Source organism: Miscanthus floridulus, chromosome 13 (assembly GCF_019320115.1).
Source record: "Miscanthus floridulus cultivar M001 chromosome 13, ASM1932011v1, whole genome shotgun sequence".
In the NCBI taxonomy this organism is placed as follows: domain Eukaryota; kingdom Viridiplantae; phylum Streptophyta; class Magnoliopsida; order Poales; family Poaceae; genus Miscanthus; species Miscanthus floridulus.
In genome coordinates, this window is record NC_089592.1 from 1,127,296 (window position 1) to 1,150,815 (window position 23,520).

Sequence of the window (23,520 nt, forward strand, 5' to 3'; positions counted from 1 at the left end):
AAGGAGGAATCTTTCCTTCCTCTTCGCCTTCCTTTGCCGGCTCTTATATCATCGTCCTCATCAGATTGGCGGCCTGGTTGCTGCTTCTTTGGCAACGGGCGATGATGAGGCTCTCCTCGTCGTCCGGCAGCGTCCTTCCGGCTCTGCCGGGCTCGCCGGAAGGTAATCTCCTTCGCCTGCTCTGCTGTCTGCGCCGACTTGAGTTCTCGCTGGTGTCTTGTTCATTAATTAATAATGCTCTTTCCGTTCGTTGTTTCCTCTTCCGTATTAGTTTCAGACTGCTATTTGGTTTCTGTTTGTTCCTAATATAAATGCCTCGCTTTAAAGTTTAAACCTGCTCGGTGGCCGTGTGTGTGTGATCCTGCAGCAGCGACCCAGTGCGACGTGTTTGATTATTTGGGTGGGTTATCTGGATTTGTTTTGATTATTTCTTTTGAAGCCGTGTTACTGTCACGAACTGGAACCGTTTTTTCTTTTGAAGCCTGTCTGTTGATTTCTTGATATTTCTCCTTCCCGGGAATGGATTAATATGTATTTCCACCCGAGTGGTTGGTTGTTTTTTTCAATTAAGATGTAAAAAATAGTTCCCTTGCAGTTCCAGTTTAAGGACACCTAGAAGTGAATAGCCCTTCTTGATTCTCAATTTTATCCACTTATTAGAATTTATATTTTGTACCATCCACTTTCTGAAACTTTTTTTGTTGTTGGCAATTGGCATAAGCACATGTCACCAGTTGATATTTAGTTGCTGAAGAAACTTGCAGTATTGAAACTTGTTCTCAAAACAAAACAAATACTTCTGCCATTACAGCTGTGGAGGAGCACAAGTGCCTGAACTCAGAGCTGTGGCATGCCTGTGCCGGCCCGCTTGTTTCCTTGCCCGCGGTGGGTAGCCCGGTTGTGTACTTCCCTCAGGGCCACAGCGAGCAGGTTAGTGCACAAACTCACCATGCCCGTGAATCCTATATATATGTCCTCTTTCAGTTTGGTTGTCAAGCTCAAACCCCCAATTATCCTCTGCCAGTATTTTCAAGACTCGAAAAATTCTCCCTTTTTTACACTAGCTTTTGGTGAATTCCTGCTGCAGGTAGCAGCGTCCACAAACACGGAAATGGAGTCCCATATCCCCAATTATCCTAATTTGCCGCCACAGCTTATATGCCAACTGCATAATGTGACGATGCATGTAAGTTTGGAGCCTTGGAACACTTTCTACTTAAGCTGAGTAAGTTTAGTTTTGTGTTTCATTATCAGTGTAATTCCCTTCTTTCAGGCTGATGCAGAGACAGATGAGGTATGCACAGATGACATTGCAACCACTCAACCCGGTAAATTATATATTTTTCTGCCTATTTGTGTCATATAACATGCAAACTCCTCTTGGTATCTATGAAGAGTAATTTTTGGCTTGTTTTTTATGCAGCAAGAACTGAAGGACCTATATTTACATGCAGAATTAGGTTCGGCCAATAAACAGCCAACAAACTATTTCTGCAAAACATTAACAGCAAGTGACACAAGAAACATTAGTTGTGGGTTCTCTGTTCCCTGTCGAGCAGCTAGGAAAGTGTTTCCTCCACTGGTATGTGCAACTTCTCTCAAGTTCCAAGTTCATTATTTGTCTTGATTTTGTTGCAGAAAGTGAACTTCTCTCGAGTTTCAAGTTCATTATTTATTTATGTTTCCTCCACATATTGATCTACAGCCTGTTCGCTTGCTTGTAAACGATCGTAAATTTCCAGCCGGGAACAGTGTTTTTCTCTCACACCAAACCAGCCAGCAGTAAATAATCCACGATACGATACGGCCTCCCGAACAGGCCCCTAATTTGCCAAATACTGTGTAGGATTTCACCCAGCAACCTCCATGCCAGGAGTTGATGGCAAAAGATCTTCATGGCAATGAGTGGAAATTCCGTCACATCTTTCGTGGTAAGCAGTTTTTCATTTTTTTTCCTTTTAACTCTGCTTGCTGTGCCTTCAATGGTTAGGGCTATTGCATAACCTTCTAAATACCATCCTTAATGCAGGTCAGCCAAAGCGGCATCTTCTAACTACAGGTTGGAGTGTCTTTGTAAGTGCAAAGAGACTCGTTGCTGGTGACTCTGTCCTTTTTATCTGGTATGTTCGTACTTCCGGCATTCCAAACAATCACTTATCCTCTCTTTTTTTTGTCTCCTTCCCATCAGATAGTTTCTTTTTGGTTGATTTTATGTCTCATTGCCTTGTCAGGAATGACAATAACCAGCTTCTGCTGGGAATTCGTTGGGCAAATCGGCCACAAACTGTCATGCCGTCTTCTGTCTTATGCATGCATACCGGTCTTCTTGCTGCAGCTGCTCATGCTGCTTCGACAAATAGCTGGTTTACAATTTTCTACAACCCAAGGTAGAACCTCTGTAATCACTTATTTTTTGGGCGTTTCCTGTCAAACGTTTTAACATTTGCTTTTGCAGGGCAAGCCCTTCAGAGTTTGTCATACCACTTGCAAAGTATGTTAAGGCTGTGTATCATACCCCCATATCTGTGGGGATGCGCTTCTGGATGCTTTTTGAGACAGAAGAGTCTAGCGTTAGGAGGCAAGTTCAAATCTGTTTGCAAGTTCACCTTATATATTTTACCTCTTAGTTCATTTGCCATTTCATTTTCTCTTTCCCTCCCTATCAGTTTCCTACACATTGCCTTTGTCTAGTTTTGATGATTACTGCATTCGCCAACAAGATCTATGGCATAGGCCACATGTCAATATACCTCTTTCCTTACAATGAATACTGAATTACCATATATGCAGTCATAGGTGGTATTAGCAGTCTAACCAGATCAAATACATTCAATTCCAGATACATGGGGACAATTACTGGAATCGGTGATCTTGATTCTGTTCGGTGGCCCCAAAGTCACACTGGCGTTCTGTTAAGGTATATTTTTGACCTGTGCTTCTCTTGTTGCCTCTGCCTACTACAAGCCCTTGTCAACCATTTGAGTTGCAAACTTCAGTTGAAAAACGATACTACTCCAGTACTGCCTTAAAGTTGGTTCTCTCAGAGATACCTACTTTATGGTTTTGTATGATCACGAAATTTACCTGTGAATGAATATAGGTTGTCTGGGATGACTCAACTGCTGGTGAGAGACAGCCAAGGGTGTCACAATGGGAGATTGAGCCCCTGACAACTTTCCCAATGTATCCATCTCCTTCTCCGCTCAGGCTCAAGCGTCTACGGCCAACAGGCTTGCCTTCTCTGCATGGTATGAGGTGCAGTTATGTTTAGCTAGCCTTTGAAAATATGTTAGCTTATTTTATAATTTTGCAATTTTGCAAATGCATGCATTCTATCGCCAATAACCTTTCATGTGATGTCTATCCGTAGGTGGGAAGGATGATGACCTGGCTCACTCTCTCTTGTGGATTCGAGATACCGCAAACCCAGGTCTTCAGTCGTTAAATTTTGGTGGATTTGGTATGAACCCTTGGATGCAGCCAAGGCTGGATGCTTCATTACTTGGTCTGCAACCTGACATGTATCAGGCGATGGCCACAGCTGCTTTCCAGGATCCAACAAAGCAGGCATTACCCACAATGCTGCAATTCCAGCAGCAACAGAACATAGTTGGTTGGGCCATGTTAGGCTACAGGTTCACCGGCTCAGATGAGTCGACCACTCACCAGTCTTACTGAGCACCCGCTAGTGTTGTCGAGCACTCACTAGCTATGCCGACCACGAACAAGTGTTGTCCGACCACACTCACTATGGCTAGAGGTAGAAGAAGAGGGAGAACAGAGCACACACACATTATAAGCACCAGCGTTGGCCGGAGCCCTGTATAGGAGATGGCAAATCTGAACTCCCTTTATTGAGTTGTAGTGACAAACTATATATACAACCCTACTCATCTAGTCCTAGTACAGTTGCCTTGTTGTAACAGTGACTAGATAATACAGCAAGACTGACTTCTGCGCCTATCCCTCCATGTGGCTACAGTAAGACAGGTGAGCCATTCGGCGCCTGCCTCTACAGCGGCTACAGTACCACAACAGGGAGCCTTTTCGGCGCCACCTTCCCTTGCTGTGTGTTCACACAAGGAAACAGTAGATTATCTAACAATTCTTCCCCTAATCCTACTGCTATCACTTGTACCCCCTCCATGCCGATCATCTCCTTCAACTTCGTGAGTTGAAGACGTCCGAGCGGCTTGGTGAGGACGTCTGTAAGTTGCTGAGCAGTTTCGACGAACTCGATGACGATCTGCCCTCCATCGACAGAGTCCCTGAGGAAGTGGAACTTCACGTCGATGTGTTTGCTCCGGTCGTGTAGAACCGGATTCTTCGTGAGGGCAATGGCGGGCTGGTTGTCCACCATCAGTGCTGGTCGGTGAGCTTCTGTACTGGTCAGCTCGCCCAGCAGCCGGCGCAGCCACACAACTTGGCATGCCGTTGTGGCCGCCGCTACGTACTCTGCCTCGCATGTAGATAGCGCCACCACCTTCTGTTTCAGTGACAACCATGAAATTAGGGCCGACCCAAGGAAGACGAGCACTCCAGAGGTGCTCCGCCGTCCATCGATGTCCCCCACCATGTCTGCATCACTGAATACAGTGAGCTGCAGCCTACTCCTACCGGTCTTGGAGAAGATGATCCCCTGATCCACCGTCCCTTTGACATAGCGCATTAGCCGCTTCACCGTAGCCTAGTGACCCTCTCTGGGATCCTCCATGAAGTGACTGACGTAGCCCACAGCGAACGCAATGTCCGACCTCGTGTGGACTAGGTAGCGCAGACCGCTGACGATGCTCCGGTAGAGTGTTGCATCCACCTTCGCCGCGGTGCTGGCCTTCGTCAGCTTCAGCCGCTCCTCCATCGGAGTCATGCATGGTTTGCATTCAGCCATGCCGCTCCGCTCCAACAGCTTCGAGGCATACGCGCTCTGACCAAGCGTGAGTTCCTCCTTCCCCTGTCTCACCTCGATGCCGAGGTAGTAGGAGAGTGCGCCGAGATCGCTCATTCAAAAACGAGCCACCATCTCACGCTTGAAGCTATTGATGTCCTCCGTGCACGCGCCGGTGATGATCAAGTCATCCACATACACGCCGGTGACGAGCTCCTCCTTCCCCCATCGCCACGTGTAGAGCGTGTGCTCGGTTGCACACCGCTGGAACCCAAGCTCGCCCAGCGTGGTGTCAAGCTTGGCGTTCCATGCTCATGGGGCCTGCCGTAGCCCGTAGAGCGCCTTGCGTAGTCGGAGCACCCTGTGCTCCTCTCCCTTGATGACGAAACTTGGAGGTTGTCTGACGAAGACTGTCTTCGCCAGCTCACCGTTGAGGAAGGCCGATTTAACGTCCAAGTGATGGACGTGCCAGTCCTTTGCTGCTGCCAAGGCTAGTAGCAAACTAACGGACTCCATGCGCGCTAATGGCGCAAAGACTTCCTCAAAGTCTATGCCCTCGCGCTGAACAAAGCCTCGGGCGATGAGGCGCGCCTTGTGCTTGATAATGGTGCTGAGCTCGTCCCGCTTGACCTTGTACACCCACTTCAGGCTGATCAGACGGCATCCTGGAGGTGGATCGACGAGCTGCCATGTCTCGTTTTCCTCGATCACCTTCATCTCCTCCAACATCGCCCGTCGCTAGTTTCTGTCGCGCTCAGCCAGCACGAACATGGCTAGTCCCTCTGCGCTGACGAGCAGCAGCTCTTGGTCATTGAGCAGCCAACCAGCCAGTCCTAAGGGCCCTGTGCCATCGATGATGTCGTCCAGCCTATGGAACTGCACCTCCTCACCTTCGTGGAAGGCATCCACGAACTCAGTGATGTCACTTGGAGGTGAGGTGAACTCGATCAGTGTTGATGGAGTTCCTTGTTCCGCCGGAGTGCTCGGCATAGCACCTAGAGAGCTCAGCACCCTAGTTGTAGTGCCTGGTACTACTTTTGGACAGCTCATCACTACTCCTATAGTGCTCGGCACCACTGTAGGAGTGCTCAGCCTCAGTCTTGGAGTGGTCGGCACCACTATAAGACCACTTGGCTCCGCTATGGGAGTGCTCGACACCTATCCTATAGTGGTCGCAACCACTGCAGAATCTCTCGGCACCACTCCTGGCGTGCTCAACATCCCTCCAGGTGTGCTCGACACTCCACCCTAAGTGCTCGGCATCCCTCCCGAAGTGCTCAGCATCGCCCTAGGAGTGCTCGGCTCTATTGCTGGAGTGCTCAGCACCCCTCCTAGAGTGCTCGTCACCTCTTCCCCAGCGTCTCCACCACCGTGGATGACCAGGTGCTCGACGACGAAGGTGCTGGTGAAGCCGCCAGCTTCCCCCGTGCTCGGACTGTTCTAGTCCCAAGCCGCCTTCTCGTCGAACACGACGTTGCGTGAGACAAGTACCTTGTTTCCACGTGGGTCATAGAGCCGGTATGCCTTGGTACCCTCTGCATAGCCCAGGAACACCATCGATGTGCTCCTGTCCTCTAGCTTGGTGAGGATCGGCTTCGTTTTCCTGACGTGGCCGATGCAGCCGAATGTCCGAAGGAAGGACACACTCGGCTTGCGCCCATACCAAGCTTCGAATGGCGTCTTGCCCATCAGGGCCTTGGTCGGAGCGCGGTTGAGGATGAACACCGCCGTGGTCACCGCCTCACCCTAGAACCTTGCCGGCATGCCTTTGGCCTTCATCATGGATCGAGCCATACTGACCACCGTCTAGTTCTGTCGCTCCACCATGCCATTCTATTGTGGCGAGTACAACACGGTGTGGTGTCGCACCACACCCTGATCCACGCAGTACGCAGCAAACTCTACCGAAATGAATTCGCCACCGCGGTCAGTCCTCAGCACACGGTGCTTCTTGCCGCTTTCGCCCTCTGCGCGCATCTTGAACTTCTTGATCGCCGCCGCCGCTTCATCCTTGCTCGTCAGGAGTTGCAGCCACATGTAGCGACTACAATCATCCGTGATTAGGAGGAAGTATCGCCAACCACCGTTTGTGGCTGGTGTGATTGGCCCACAGAGGTCGCCATGGACGAGCTCGAGAGCGTCCTTCGCGCGATACTTGGCCGCCTTTGGGAATGGTAGCCTCCTCTGCTTCCTAGCCAGGCAGCTGTCACACAGCTCGCCTTCATGCTTGATGTGGGGTAGCCCTCGGACCATCTTCTCTAGCCGACCAAGTGCGTCGAAGCTAAGATGTCCGAACTAGGCACGCCATAGCCATGGCTCCTCGGTGTGCCTTGCCGCCAGGCACACCGGCTGCTCTACCTTCAGGTTGAGCAGGTACAACCGGTTTAGGGACCTCTTCACCTTGGTTGAGCAGGTACATCCTAAGGACTCCGTCCTTGATCAGTACCTCGCTACCACGCTCATCCAGCTGACCAATGCTGATGATGCTTGAACGCAGCTGCGGGATATAATATACATCCGTTAGGGCGTGGTGCTCCCCATTCTGGCACCTGAAGATGATGGTGCTGCGCCCTTGGATTGCCACCCTTGAGCCATCACCAAACTTCACTGTACCAGTAACATCGTCGTCGAGCTCGGAGAAGGTGCCTTGGAGCCCGTCATGTGGTTGCTGGCACTAGAGTCTAGTTACCACCGCTGCTCCTAGTCGGCGCCCACACGTTTGAGGTGGACTTGGGCATGCGGTTCGTCGAGGTTGATAGCCTTCAGGGCCTTCCCATGTCCTTCCACCGTTGTTGCCTCTTCCTTCTCCTCAGCCTTGACGTCATGCAGTGCACAGAATGTTGCCATCAGGATAGTGGCCACATCATCATCAGCAGCTTGCGCCAGATGAGCCTCAGCCTTCTTCTCCTGCTTGCGATTTGGGCACTCCCATACCCAATGGCCCGTCTTCCCATAGCGCCAATAGGCATTGGGGTCGACCTGCTTCTTCTTCACTGAAGAAGCCTTGCTGCGGCGTTTGCCATCGCCACCGTGGCTGGAGGAGGCTACCCCGGAGTTCCTCCGAGCAGCCCACTCCTCCTCTGTTAGCAGCAGTTTGCCGCTATCCTTCGTTGTTGTCGCCTGCTCTAGGCGCTCGTCCACCGCCCATAGATGGCCTGTCACATCCTCAATGGTGAGGGTGGACAAGTCCAACATCGTCTCTATGGAGAGAGCGATCTAGATGTACTTTGCTGGAATGGAGTGGAGGTATTAGGAGACTGCCTCCTCTTCGTTGATGGTGACGCTATGGCTCTTCAGCTTGCTGATGAGCGTCTGTAGGCAAAGGGAGAAATCCTCCACCGTTTCACCATCCTTGAACTTGAGGTTGGCGTACTCCTGCTTCAGAAGCTAGGCCATCGCCTTCTTTGCGTGGTCGGAACTAACGCGCATCACCGCAATAGCCTCCCACGCCACCTTAGAAGAGCTCTTTACCCCCAATGGCTCCCTGTACTCCGTCGATATAGTAGCGAGGATAGCCTCCAATGCTGACATGTCATCTTCCTCATTGTTGGTGCCCTTGTCAACAGCATTCCAAAGCCATCGGGCTTTGAGCTTGACCTTCATGGTCACCAACCACTCTCCATAGTTGGTGCGAGTCAGCGTCGGCCAACTGGTATCGCTGACCTCCCACACCGTGCGAACAACGATCTCAGATCGTGGTTGGGCAGCCACAGTAGTGCCACTGCTATCGCCCATTTCTGAACCGTTCGTCATCGCCAATGGTTAGTCCGGCGACAACGCTTGTACGGCTCTAATACCACTTATTAGGCCACATGATCACCGGCTCAGGTGAGTCGACTACTCAATAGTCTTGTCGAGCACCCGCTAGTGTTGTCGAGCACTCATTAGCTATGCCGACCACGAACAAGCATTGTCCGACTACACCCACTATGGCTAGATGTAGAAGAAGAGGGAGAACAGAGCATACACACACACTACAAGCACCAGCGTTGGCCGGAGCGCTGTATAGGAGATGACAAATCTAAACTCTCTTTGGTGAGTTGCAGTGGCAAACTATATATATAACTCTACTTATCTAGTCCTAGTACAGCTGCTGATGAGGACATCACTACTTCATTGCATACAAGCCAAGAAGAGGAGGAGGTCCAGCATGGGCGTCCAATTCATCTTTTTCATGGTGGAAGCCCAGTCCAACTCAAATTCGAGTCCCTCTCGGGCTCCAGGACCAGTCTGTCTTAAACTGGTCACCCAGGATGCATTCGGACTCTGTTTTAGATGATGCACATATGGATGAAAAGCTAATTGGATAAGGAAGCCAACCCAATTGTTTTCACATAAAAACCCTGTCGGAATCAACATGAATCGTCAAAACAAGTCAGCGTCCAGAATCTATCAGGGTGCTGCGACACCGTCTTTTGGTCCGTTGGACCGTGTATCGTGTTTGGGCCCATTAGGGGGCGCGTCCAGGGGGGTGATGCCCAAGACTCTATAAATAGCAGCCATCACTCTCCTTAGGGTTTGGGTTTTGTTTAGTTCTTGATTTTCTCGTGAAACAGACATCGTTTTGCTGCAACTGTGCCGTCAAGGCTGCTTGCTGTGAACCAGGGCCCCAGTTCTTGATCTTGTTCGCCTGTGGCGATTAGTCCTTTCAAATAAAGACTTGAACTCCTTATTTTCATAAGCCTCATATTTATTTGCAATTTCATATTGTGTTCATCCCGTTCTTGCTTGTGTTCTCGATTCACTTGCAGGAAAGCCTTCTCGGCGAGGTCAATCGCGTTCGTGTGGTTGATAACCAACGGAGCAGTGGTGTAACGGTTGGGGGGGGGTCCGAATCAATCTTGGTTCGAAGCCTAGATCATGAACGTTGAGTCTCCACCAGTAGACACTATCATACCTTTCGGAAGATCGGGCCTTGTCTACATCAAGTGGTATCAGAGACCTTGTTGCCCGTTAGGTATAGCTTTGTTTTTTTCCTTTAGATTGTTACTGTTTTTGCATTACCTATAGTCCACAAAAAGCCAAAAAAATATACATCGTCACATATTCCCTATCCTATAGCCTCTTTGTGTCGTGCAATTTCGTCTCTGTTTCACGTTGTTGAGTTTGTACCCTAGGTCAAGTTCTGGTTGCTGGTTTTAGATCGTTTTTTAGTCCAGTTTGTGTTTTACCCTTTGTTTTTCATTATAATCCGTGAACACCTCCAAGTCTTGTTGAGTTTCCTTTGTATCCATCAAACTGTAGTCCACGCCATCTAATTTCCTACACTTGTCTTCACTGTTTCCATCAAATCATTGCTGCTGTAACAAATTTTGCGCGCATTATTCTCGTTTTGTCCTCTAATTCGGAGTCCGTTCTTAAAACTGGTCTAGTTTTCACATACAAACTCGGATTTCGACGTTCCATATATCAAAATCGATCAAAAATTTTTTTGGATCCGTCCATCCCCGCTCCGTGGGGGTTGGAGATTTTTATTTTGGTCAAAAAGTGGTCACAATATTCTCTTTTCGTGGTCACAAGGTCTTTGTCGATTTCGAGCACGTCTTCTGAAAATTCCATAGGCCACGTCTTTCACTTGTTTAAGCTCATATTTTCCGTGGTTACTTCTTTTGTGCTCCTAAGTGAAGAAAAAAATAAAAAAATAAAAAGAAAAAGTCAAAGAATCCTAAAAAACAACGACAGCCCAAAAATAGAGAAAAAAGAAAGGGGCAAAAGTAGAACAATATCTAGAGGAGCACATTGAGAGCGCCATTTGAGCCGTGTTTGCGTGTGCTGATTTCTACCTTGTTCCTAATCATATTCTTGCTGTTCACATCACTTGATACATCTGGTACTTGGAACGTGAGTAGGCCAGCAACTAAGACAAGTACTTGGGATACTTATTCAGCTTTGCTATTCAGTTGCGAATATTGTTTTTCCTTGCTACTATATTGTGCCTGTCCAAGCTCCACTTTCTTCTAACCAAGTACAGGTTCGCCTTGCAACTGTTACACTCAAGATACAACGGTATCACAGTCACCGACCGATTGCACCGCCTGTTGCTTTGGTAAGAACACTTGTAAGACTATGGTAAGACGCTTGAGAGTTGAGTGTCTTATTTTTCCTTGTCCACAACCTAAGTAGTTGGTAGGGATAATACTTTTTGCGTTGTCTTTTCCTTTCTACTAACCATGTCAGGAAAAGCCGGAGGCAACGGCCAAGGAAACGAGGACGCACCTACATATTTCAATGACTGTGTTTCTAAGAATGAGCTTCGTGCCGTTCTTGATGACAAGTTCAATGAGATCCTTCAACAAATCACCAATTTGGCCAAGAGGATTGAAGATGTTGAACAATGACATCCTGAACCACGTCCTGAAGATGATAATGATCATCTCTCTGAGGAGGACGATGGCGACACGGAGGCTGAAGCCGAAGCTCAATGACGTGCTGAGGATGCACGTAACCGTAATCGGTTGAACTTTAACCGACGCGGTATGGGAGGTAACAACCAAGGTAATAATGATCCTTTCTCTAAAACTAAGTTTAAGATACCTCCTTTTTCTGGTTCTGCTGATCCTGAAGCATATTTAGATTGGGAGATGGCTGTAGATAAAAAATTTAGCTCCTATCAAGTACCTGAAGAATATAGAGTTAGACTTGCTACTAGTGAGTTTACTAGTTTTGCTCTTTTCTGGTGGAATGATATTTGCAATAATGCTAATGCTAATGCTCAAATACCTCAAACCTAGACTGTACTTAAACGACGAATGAAATCAAGATTTGTTCCTCCATACTATCAGCGTGATCTGCGATTAAAACTACAACATTTAAATCAAGGTAGTAAAACTGTTGAGGAATATTATCAGGAGCTTTTAATTGGTCTAGCACGTAGTAACATACAAGAGGATGATATGGATAAGTGTTCTAGATTTTTTGGAGGTTTACATCGTAAAATACAGGATGTTCTTGACTATAAACAATGGACTAGATTTTCCCAATTATATCATTATGCTATTAAAGCTGAAAGGGAAGTACAGGGACGACAACCTAGGCGATCCACGACTCCATCCGTGACTCCATCCATTCCTTCACGTCCAACCGAGGTGAGTAAATTTTCTAATGTGCAGACACCACCAGCGCCTGTAAAGAAGAATTCTCCTATCACACCTTCTTCCAGTGGATCTGCTACACCTTCCTCTAGCAGCTCTTCTAAAGTTGTGTGCCACCGCTGCAAGGGCATGGGACATATTGCTAAAGAATGCCCCAGCAAACGCGCATATATTGCTACTAATGATGGTGGGTATGCTAGTGCTAGTGATGAAGAGAATGAATTTGCACTTGCAACTGATCTTTATGCAGATAAATTTGCGGATAGTGCTGAAGATCCTGATGAGGTAATTGATAGTAAGACATGCACTGCATACTACAAATCAATCTTTGTTCAGCGTGTTTTGAGTACACAAGTTGAGCCAGTAGACAAGCTACAACGCCATAATTTGTTTCAAATGTTCCTCATTATCAATAATTTCCATGTTCGTGCTATAATTGATGGAGGGAGCAGTAATAACTTGGTAAATTCTGAGCTTGTCAAGACTCTTGGTTTATCTACACATGCTCTTCCACATTCATACCATGTTCAGTGGTTCAACAATAGTGGTAAGGCAAAGGTAACACAATCTGCTCGTGTGCATTTTTCTATCGGGTCATACCATGATTATGCTGATTTTGATGTCGTGCCTATGCAAGCTTGTTCACTTTTGTTAGGCCACCCTTGGCAATATGATAATAATGCTCCACATCATGGTAGGCAAAATAGATATACTTTTATATTTAAGGGAAAGACCATTGCTTTACTTCCTTTAACTCCTGCTGAAATTATGCAATATGAAAAGGAACTTGCTAAAAATAAAAAGAAAGGCCATGATAAAGACTTTAGCAAACCAATAAATGAACCATCAAGTAACATGAAAGAAGTTTTATTTGCTCTTAAATCTGTTCTTGCTGATCATGATGAACCTTGTTATGCTTTAACTTGTACACCTGCCCCTAGTGCTATGCCTCTTGTTGGTACTAACCTTTTGTAGGAGAAGGAGGATGAATTCCCAATAGAGAAGCCACTATGGCAGCCGCCTTTGTGAAGGATGGGGTGCCAAGATGAACGTCTTCTTCCGGAACCATCGTTGCTATCATCCAATGGAGAAGATGATCTACTTCGGTCGAGGACGACTTCAATTCAAGAAAGGGAGGATGATGAGGATATCACTACTTCATCGCATACAAGCCAAGGAGAGGAGGAGGTCTAGCATGGGCGTCCAATTCATCTTTTTCATGGTAGAAGCCCAGTCCAACTCAAATTCGAGTCCCTCTCGAGCTCCAGGACCAGTCTACCTTAAACTGGTCACCTAGGACGCATTCGGACTCCGTTTTTGATGATCCACATATGGATGGAAAGCTAATTGGATAAGGAAGCCAACCCAATTGGTTTCACATCAAAATCCCTTCGGAATCAACGGGAATCGTCGAAACAAGTCAGCGTCCAGAATCTGTCAGGGTGCTGCGACACCGTCTTTTGGTCCGTTGGACCGTGTATCGTGTTTGGGCCCATTAGGGGGCACGTCCAAGGGGGTGACGCCCAAGACTCTATAAATAGCAGCCGTCACTCTCCTTAGGGTTTGGGTTTTGTTTAGTTCTTGATTTCCTTGTGAAACAGACATCGTTTTGCTACAACTGTGCCGCCAAGGCTACTTGCTGTGAACCAGGGCCCCAGTTCTTGATCTTGTTCGCCTGTGGCGATTAGTCCTTTCGAATAAAGACTTGAACTCCTTCTTATTTTCATAAGCCTCATATTTATTTGCAATTTCAGATTGCATTCATCCCGTTCTTGCTTGTGTTCTCGATTCACTTGCAGGAAAGCCTTCTCGACGAGGTCAATCGCGTTCGCGTGGTTGATAACCAACGGAGCAGTGGTGTAACGGTTGGGGGGGGGGTCCGAATCAATCTTGGTTTGAAGCCTAGATTGTGAACGTCGAGTCTCCACCAATCGACACTATCATACCTTTCAGAAGATCGGTCCTTGTCTACATCAGCTGCCTTGCTGCAACAGTGACTAGATAACATATTAGGACTGACTTCTGCGCCTGTCCCTGCATGTAGCTACAGTAAGGCAGGTGAGCCGTTCGTCCCCTGCCTCTACAATGGCTACAGTACCACAGCAGGGAGCCTTTTCAGCGCCACCTTCCCTTGCTGTGTGTTCACACAAGGAAGCAATAGATTATCTAACAGGCCACGCCACTTCTTTCAAGTCAGATTCAGGGTCAATCTGAGTTCCTCAAACAGTAGATCTAATGTAGCCAGTCATTCAATGAGCAGAAGCCCCAGCTGCAACCTCAGCAATAACAACAAGAATCACAGCAGCAACAATCACGGTGTCTGCAAGTTCCTCAACATCAACAAATGCAACAATAGAACATGACCAACTACTAGTCTGTATCTAATGCATTATCAGTGTTTTCTTAACTGTCGTCAGCCTCTCAGTCTTCACCTATGGCACTGCAAACTATATTACCATTCTCACAGGCACAGAGATTTACAGACACAAATGTAAGCTCATTGTGCTCTTCATGGTCGCCACTGGATAGCATAACGGAGGATGCGCCATGGACTTCAAGAGGAAGCAGCTTGCGCCTTGTGTGATCAGGCAGATGAGACAACCGACCACCTGCTCGCTGAGGGTGTTAGCCTAGTGCTGAACCTCAATGTATCTGGTTACCTACTATAGCTATTTACTATTCACTGTCATGTAGTTTTCAGGTTCCTTAGCAACCAAGTTGATCATGGTGCCTTAGCAACCAAGTAGGAATCATAGCATCTGCTTTATGCAGTAATATGCTAAGAAGTAGGTACACCACTTGCCTATATAAGCAGTGGCTTAAGCATTATCTTGTATCCCAAGTTTTTGCAATTCAATACAACCAAGCGGCCTATGGCCAAGCTGTCCTCTGACAGCCAAATTCCTATTGTGTTCTTGTTTACCTGGGCAACAATTGGTATCTAGAGCTAGGTTAGGAGAGAGTAGAGGCCATGTCCACCTCCAGCGAGTGCGCCCTAAGAGCAGCAGCCACTGCCGTAGGTGCCAACGTAGGTGGAGGAGTAGTGGTCAATCCTGCCACCGATCAGGCTAAGCGCTTGGCCGCGGCAGAGGCCGCAGGCGATCGAGGTGGCCAGGCAGGCAGCGGCAGCAGCCCAAGCAGCGGCCAATGCAGCCGCCGCACTATGTGCGGAGTTGGGGAGGCAGCCTAGGGAGCCGTCATGGAGCCCAGTGCACCGCCAGATCCCGTCACCATCGCTAGAGCACCATCACGGACGTGGAGGCCATCGCGGGTCACCTACAGCCGTCCAGACGGTGTACAAGGACTCTGGCATGGGGACACCATGGCCGATGCTCACCAAGACCAATTACCACGAGCAGAGCCTACTCATGAAGGTGAAGATGTAGGTGCGCCAGCTCTGGGATGCCATCGAGTATGGTGACCTTCCATACCACGACGATCAACACGCGCTCGAGGCCATCATCGCTAGGATACCAATGGAGATGGGCACACCGCTCGCGGACAAGTCGATGACCAAGGAGGTGTGGGACTCCATCGCCGCAGCACGCATCGACATCGACCGCGTCCATAGCGCCATGATATAGCGGCTACGCAAGGAGTGGGAGAACCTCGCCTTCCATCTTGGTGAGCAGATCGAGGATTTCACCCTCCACCTCTCCACGCTGAAGCAGCAGATGGTCCGCCATGGCGACAAGGACCTCGACGAGGAGCAGGTGGTGGAGAAGCTTCTTCGTGCGACACCGACAAAGTACACCCAGCTGAAGATCATGATTGAGACCCTCCTTGACTTCCAGGACCTCACCATAGAGGAGGTCACCGGAAGGCTGAAGACGGTGGACGATCTCGAGGAAGAACCTCCTTTCAAGCCCATCTCTGTCGGTAGGAAGCTAATGTACACCAAGGAGAATGGCTCGCTCAGCAAAAGGAGGAGAAGAAGGGAGGAGGTGGCTCTAGCTCATCCAGCTTGACCAAGTACCACTGTTGGTGACCTCACCATGGTAGAAAGCAGAGGCCCAAAGGAGAGCATGGTGATCATGGCGGCGGCAGGCAAGGAGAGAAGGCTGGTGACACCGGTGGCGAACGCAAGGCAAACCGCGACGACACCTGCCTCAATTGCCACCATGTCGGCCACTAGGCAAAGGACTGCCCTTAGCCCCGATGCGAGTGTGGTGGTGCAACGCATCTTACGGAGGCGGATGATGATGAGGCGGCTCTGTTTCTCGCTCATGGCTTCCTAGAGCTAGAAACAGAGGAGAACATCCTCTGCTCCAAGGCTAGCCTCAACATCGATGAACCCCGGGCTCGTGCGTTCCTCAACACCAGCTCCGGCGAGCTCATGATGGATGGCTAGTACCTCAACAATGGCGCTACCCATCACATGACCGGCCATCACGAGCTCTTCTTCGACCTTGACACCTCTGTTCGCGACTCTGTGGTTCACCGATGCGTCAAGGGTGGATATTCAAGGCGTCGGCTTGATCGTGTTCCAAGCCAAGACCGGCGAGCACCGAGTCCTACACAACATCTTCTTCATCCTGGCACTGCACAATTCCATCATGAGCCTTGGCTAGCTCGATGAAGGTGGGTCCAAGGTGGAGATCAACAAGGGCGTTCTTCGCATCTGGGATCACCGTGGGTGCCTCCTCATCAAGGTGAACTGCGGGCCCAACCACCTCTACGTTCTCCATCTTGAGGCCATGAAGCCACTCTCCCTTGCCGCAAGGAAGGACGACAACGAATGGCGTAGGCACGAGCGGTTCGGCCACCTCCACTTCGAGGTGCTGCACCAGCTCAACAAGCAGGCTATGGTGCATGGCATGCTAGTGATCAAGCATGCTGAGCAAGTCTGGGACACCTGCATCATGACAAAGCAGCGTTGATGCCCCTTCCCTCAGTAGGCCTAGTACGCACGTAGGAGCAGTTGGAGCTCGTCCACGGTGACCTTTGCAGGCCTGTGACGCCGACAACTCTAGGAGGGCGGCGCTACTTCCTCATGATGGTGGATGACGCATCCCGCTTCATGTGTGTCATCCTGCTACCATCCAAGGATGCTGCCACAGATGCTGTCAAGAAGGTCCAGGCCACGGTAGAGAAGGAGAGTGGCCATAAGCTCTAGGTGCTACGCACTGACAACGGTGGCGAGTTCACCGTCGCAAAGTTCACCGACTATTGCATGGGAGAGGGCATCTAGTGCCACTTCTCGGTGCCTTACTCGCCGCAGCAGAACGACATAGTGGAATGCCAGAACTAGACCGTGGTGGCCATGTCTCGAGCGCTGTTGAAGCAAAGGAGGATGTTGGCCAAGTTCTGGGGGAGGCAGTGATGACGACTGTCCATCTGCTCAATCACTCACCAATGAGGATCCTGCAGGGCAAGACCCCAATGAGGCCTAGCACAGGTGCACGTCGACGGTCGGCCATGTGAAGACATTCGGCTGTGTCGCCTAAACCAAGGATCTCGGGCAGCTTCGCAAGCGAGATGATTGCGGCAAGCTCGGTGTCTTCATCAGGTACATGGAGGGCGCCAAGGCGTACCACATCTTGGACCCTGTACGTAGCGTGTCAGGATCAACCACGATGTCATCTTCGACGAGGGGCGTGGCTAGGATTGGTCCACCCTGGATGCCAATGGCTCGGCTGCAGCGACGAGTGACTTCATCGTCGAATTCTGGGAGACTGGAGGAGCCATGGGAGCACAAGGTGCTTCTATAGTGGAGGCCAGAGCTACATCGCCAGGGCCATCACACCCTACACCGCGCTCACCATCACTAGATTTGGGGGAGCCCAGAGGGACATCGACAGCAGCGGTCACTCGTCCAGCACCCTAGCCGGCCTTGACAACACCACCGCCAGCATCCCTTGTTATCCCTTCTACTCCACCGGCATCACCAGCGGCGGCAGCTGTGGCTAGAGACCAAGTGGAGTTTGCCACTCCACTGGTGGATGATGAAGACAGACTCGACGCCTACTACGACGATGAGCTGTTGTGGTACCGTACGATGACGAACATCATCGGCAACCATCCTCTGCCTCCACTACCTCAACACCTCTTCGCCGAGCTTCACCTCACACACGCCGGCGAGCCTATCAACTATGCCGAGGCCAAGGATGATCCGACATGGTGGGTGGAAATGGAGCAAGAGCTGAAGGCGGTGGAGCAGAACCAGACTTGGGAGCTGGTGCTGCTCCCTACTGGCCAGCGGCCCATCACCCTGAAATGGGTGTTCAAGCTCAATAAGGATGAGCTAGGCGCGGTGATCAAGCACAAGGCAAGACTGGTGGCGCATGGCTTCGTCCAGCAGGAGGGGGTGGACTACGACGACGCGTTCGCTCTGGTGGCTCACATGGAATCCATCAAGGTCCTCCTCGCGCTGGCGGCTCAAGAGGGCTGGCGCGTCCATCACATGGATGTCAAATTGGTTTTCCTCAACGACGACCTCAAGGAGGAGGTATACGTGCAATAGCCGCCCGGTTTCGCCATCGCCGGAGAAGAGGGGAAAGTCTACCACCTCCGTAAGGCCCTCTACGGTCTGTGGCAGGCTCCATGCGACTTGAACGCCATGCTTAAGGACATGGGCTTCCAGCAGAGCGCTCGCGAGGCGGCGATGTACTAGTGGGGCAGCGGACGCTCTGTCCTACTCATCGGCGTCTACATCGATGACCTGATCATCATCAGCGTGGAGGATCGAGAAGTGGAGGCATTCAAGGCACATATGAAGAAGATCTTTGACATGAGTGACCTCAACTTCCTCATCTTCTACCTTGTGTTGAGGTGCATCAAGATGCCAATGGCATCACCCTCCGTCAGACACACTACGCCAAGTGGATCCTAGAGCTCGGCGGAATGGCTGGCTGCAACCTTGCCCACACTCCAATGGAGGAGTGGCTGAGGCTTAGTAGACACAGCATGGCGGTGGAAGTCGACCCCACGCACTACCGGCGCCTCATTGCAGTCTGCGCTACCTGGTGCACACTCGTCCCGATTTGGCATTCGCCGTCGACTTCGTCAGCCGGTTCATGGAGCAGCCCACGGTGGAGCACCAGCAAGCTGTCAAGCGCATTCTCTACTATGTCGTTGGCATGCTCGACTATGGTCTACACTTAACCAAGGTGCTCGGCTCTGCTCACTTCATCGGCTACTGCGACAGCGACCTTGCCGGCGACATCGACACAAGCAAGAGCATGAGTGGAACACTCTTCTTCCTCGGCAATTGCTTGGTCAGCTGGCAATCAATCAAGTAGAAGGTGGTGGCGCTTTCCAGCTGCGAAGCAGAGTACATTGCCACATCTACTGCTGCAACCCAGGCTCTGTGGCTCTCCAGGCTGCTAGTAGAGCTCCTCGACAAACATGCCGAGGTGGTGGAGCTGAAGGTGGACAACAAATCAGCACTTGCTCTGGCCAACAATCCAGTCTTCCATGAGAGGAGCAAGCACATAAGAATCAAGTACCACTTCATCCGCAGCTGCCTAGAAGATGGAAGCATCAAGGCCGATCACATCGCAACTACTGATCAGCTTACAGACATTCTCACCAAATCTTTGGGCAGGGCCACATTTGAAGAGATGAGGGGGAGAATTGGCTTGAAGCAGATCATCCCCAAGGCAGAGAAATGAGGGTGTTAGCCTAGTGCTGAACCTCAATGTATCCAGTTACCTACTATATCTATTTACTATTCACTATCATGTAGTTTTCAGGTTCCTTGGCAACCAAGTTGATCATGGTGCCTTGGCAACCAAGTAGGAATCATAGCATCTGCTTTATGCAGTTAGAATATGCTAAGGAGTAGGTACATCACTTGCCTATATAAGCAGTGGCTTAAGCATCATCTTGTATCCCAAGTTTTTGCAATTCAATACAACCAAGCGGCCTATGGCCAAGCTGTCCTCTGACAGCCAAATTCCTATTGTGTTCTTGTTTACTTGGGCAACACTCGCTGCCTACGTTTACAGTCGTGAAGTGTGGTTGCGGCTATTGCGTTCAGCGGGGCTGCAGCAGCTAGTGCCTGACTCCACTGCGAGACTGGCCGACTGGGGCTTCGACTCAATGATTCTCCTAGTAACCTGGGGGCTCTGGAAGGAACAGAATCGACGGACATTCTAGGGGGAGCGTCTCTTGCCAGCGCAACTTGTTCAGTGCGTGATCGACAAAGCTAATGCCTGGGTGGGGGGCCGGTATCAGGCCTATGTTGCCGTTCATGATGCATGGCACTTAGCTAGCTTCTTTTACCGCTTCTGTCGCAAATTACTTCCTTGTATAATTAGCTTTTGTAATCTGGTCGTCGTCTTGTGCTTTGGCAAGTCGCCAGCCTGCGCAAGACAGTTTGTAAAACTCTAATTTCCTCTTAATGAAACACGTGCTAAGCACGTTGTTGAAAAAAAGAATAAGCTCATTGTCTCCATCCAACGCCAACACCATGCAAAATACACGTACTGAGGCCATTCTCATCGGAAGCCGTTTCTCACCTCAGTATGCCGAGGCCCACTGCGATACCTGTTCTCGACCCATGGTCATTGAAGCGAGTTGCAGTGGAGTCTTTGCTTCCTTCTCGGCCCCATGTTTCATCCCAAATGGACCAATTGGACTCTACACCAGCTAGTATACCTCATAGCTCTGCGTTGGCACCACTTCCTAGAAGACGATGCTTGGTGGATCAAGATGTGAACTCTGATCCTCAAAATCATCTCTTGTTTGGTGTTAGTATAGAATATAGATTCACAGTCACTGCTAATGCAAGGAGGCATCCCTGGTCTCCAAAATGGGAATGATTCAACTGCTATACCTTATTCCACCTCCAATTTCCTGAGCCCTTCACAGAATGATTTTCCTTTGGATCATACACTAAATTCTTCAGGCTTCTTAGATGGCAGCGACCTTCGTGAAGGTAAGTAATTTTTTTACTGGGAAGGAAACCATGATTCCTCTGTGAATCGAACTTTATTTATGAACAACACATGTGATTGCCAAAATATTTGACTATTTGCTCACAACTATGGAAATTTGTGCACTGCCAATGCTTACTAGTATTAATCATTATATTGATAGAATATAATGGATAATCATGCAATTAAGATTTTAGAGCATTCTAGCAGAAACGATAGTTTACCTTTTCGCAAAAAAAAAGAAACAATAGTTTACCTGTAAGCACTTGATATAAGAATCTAGTCTATGAAAAGTCTCTCTCTCTCTCTCTCTCTCTCTCCCATTTATTATTACAATCACGTACTGGCACTAATCTACACATTTCCTTGCACTTGAATAACAGGTTTACAAATCTGGAACCTACGGAAGGTCGCTTGATATCACTAGGTTTAGTAACTATCATGAGCTCCGTTGGGAACTAGGGCGCCTATTTGGCCTTGAGGGCCAGTTGGAAGACCCTTTGAGATCAGGCTGGCAGCTTGTATTCGTCCACCGTGAGGAGGATGTCCTTCTCATGGACGATGACCCTTGGCAGTAAGTTCTCATGACCGTCCATCTTGGTGATACATGCTGATCAATTTCATTCGGTTTTCCATCCACAATCTTCCTTACATTGCTGCCTGCCCGTTGCAACCTGAAGGGAATTCGTGAGTACGGTGTCCTGCATAAAGATACTCTCACCGCAGGAGGTGCAGCAGATGGGCAAGCAGGGCCTAGAGCTCTTGAGCTCGGGCCCCGCGAGGAGGTTAGGTAACAGCTGTGACGACTACGTGTGGACGACTCTATGTTTTGGTTCGTAAGTTAGTCAGAAATTTTAGGTAGCATGTTTAAGTTAGTTAGTATGGGTTAATTGTCTATATTATTATTAATTGTTTAGATTAGAGATGAAGGCAATTGGATATGTTTTCTTACAACAGAGGGAGTCGGATGAGACCGATGATATCACACAAAGGGTTGAGAATCTATGTTAGAATCTGATACCCCTAATTATGTGTAACTGTAGCTAGGATTCAGAAATGATTAGCTCAACCCCCTCTGTTGTACCCTATTCTCCTTCAGGCCTCTTAGGCCTGCTAAGGTGCCCAGCACGCACCATCACCGGCCTAGCCAGAATCAATGGTAAATGATTCAGGTGGGGATCTTTCATCCCCCGGTGTCCCCCGCCCCCCCCCCCCCACACCCCCCCCTCCCCCCCCCCCCCCCCCCCCCCCCCCCCCCCAAAAAAAAAAAGAGGATTCAGAAATGATATTGCGAGTAACTAAGTACAATACAAGATTGCGCCATATAAGAACAATGCAGATGTACCTCATAGAAAACAACCTTACATGATGGGACGTTGAGCAACCACAACACAAAGTTGTTTAAGAACAGCTCCAAAACAATATGAGTGATCTCACAACCATTTAGGACCCAGATTCTTGCCCTATATATAAGAATATAATGTTCTATAATACATTGTCAAGTCTAATCCTCTCGATTGATCATAAATAAATTATTAATAATAGCCCTTACAAGTCATGGATGAGACCTTGTGTTACCTTGGGTTATTTTAATCCCTATGGCCTCCACACGTTCGAGAAAGGCATGGAAAAGTATGAGCACAGCACATATGATGGTGCCAGAATATATAATCGAGACAAAAACATGGCTTTCAATATGAGGGTTTTTTTATATATAATGGGGAACGCCAGGAGCCGGAATGAACCCACGTACGTGGTTAGAGTCACAAAATCTTGTCTGAATCAACAAACATTTTACACTTTATTTTTTCTCGTACAAAACGGCAGGTTGACATTTATCCTCCCTCCGTGTGCTGAAAGCTAGAACAATCTGTACAATCACTACCGGAGGCGGGCTCTTTGCCGAGTGCCTGTTGCACTCGGCAAAGGCAGCTTTGCACTCGGCACTCGGCAAAGGCTTTGCCGAGTGCAACACTCGGCAAAGAGCCTCCATCGAATCCCCTTCCGGTAAAGACTGCTTTTGCCGAGTGCCAAATTTCGGGCACTCGGCAAAGATTTGACGCCGTCGGCCGACGGCCGACGCCGTCTAATTTTTTTTAAAAAAACTCTTTGCCGAGTGCCACAACTCCGGCACTCGGCAAAGAAATATGTTTTTTTTAAACCTCTTTGCTGAGTGCCACAGCACCGGGACTCGGCAAAGGGTGTTTTTTATTTTTTTTTTAAATTTTCTTTGCCGAGTGCAATGACCATTGCACTCGGAAAGCGTGTTTTTTATTTTTTTTTAATTTTCTTTGCCGAGTGCAATGGTCATTGCACTCAGCAAAGCCACCTCTAATTTTTTTTTTGTTTTTTGCTTTTCCATTTAAACAACAATGCATATATATAATAGAAACCACAATTCAACAGCAATAAATTACAAACCACATTTATATATTACAAACGACCAAATTTGTCCGAAATCCATAATTTATTACAAACCACAAGTTCACAAGTTCGATACATAGAAACTATTCCGCAAGCGGCTCACGGCGACTACGCCCTAGCATGCGATCCCGGCGACGGTCCGGGTGCGGATGGCCCGACTTGCGATGCCGGCGACCCTCCGACCTGGTTCGACGCCGCCCCCGATGTCCGTTGCACAAAAAAGAAGATATTACACGTGAGT

The 23,520-nt window shown here is 48.9% G+C and overlaps 1 pseudogene; it reads left to right on the plus strand.

Moving 5' to 3' along the window:
• Window positions 1–39: 39 nt before the first annotated feature.
• Window positions 40–21,866, plus strand: LOC136501944 (auxin response factor 17-like; annotated as a pseudogene).
• The last annotated feature ends 1,654 nt before the right edge of the window (window positions 21,867–23,520 follow it).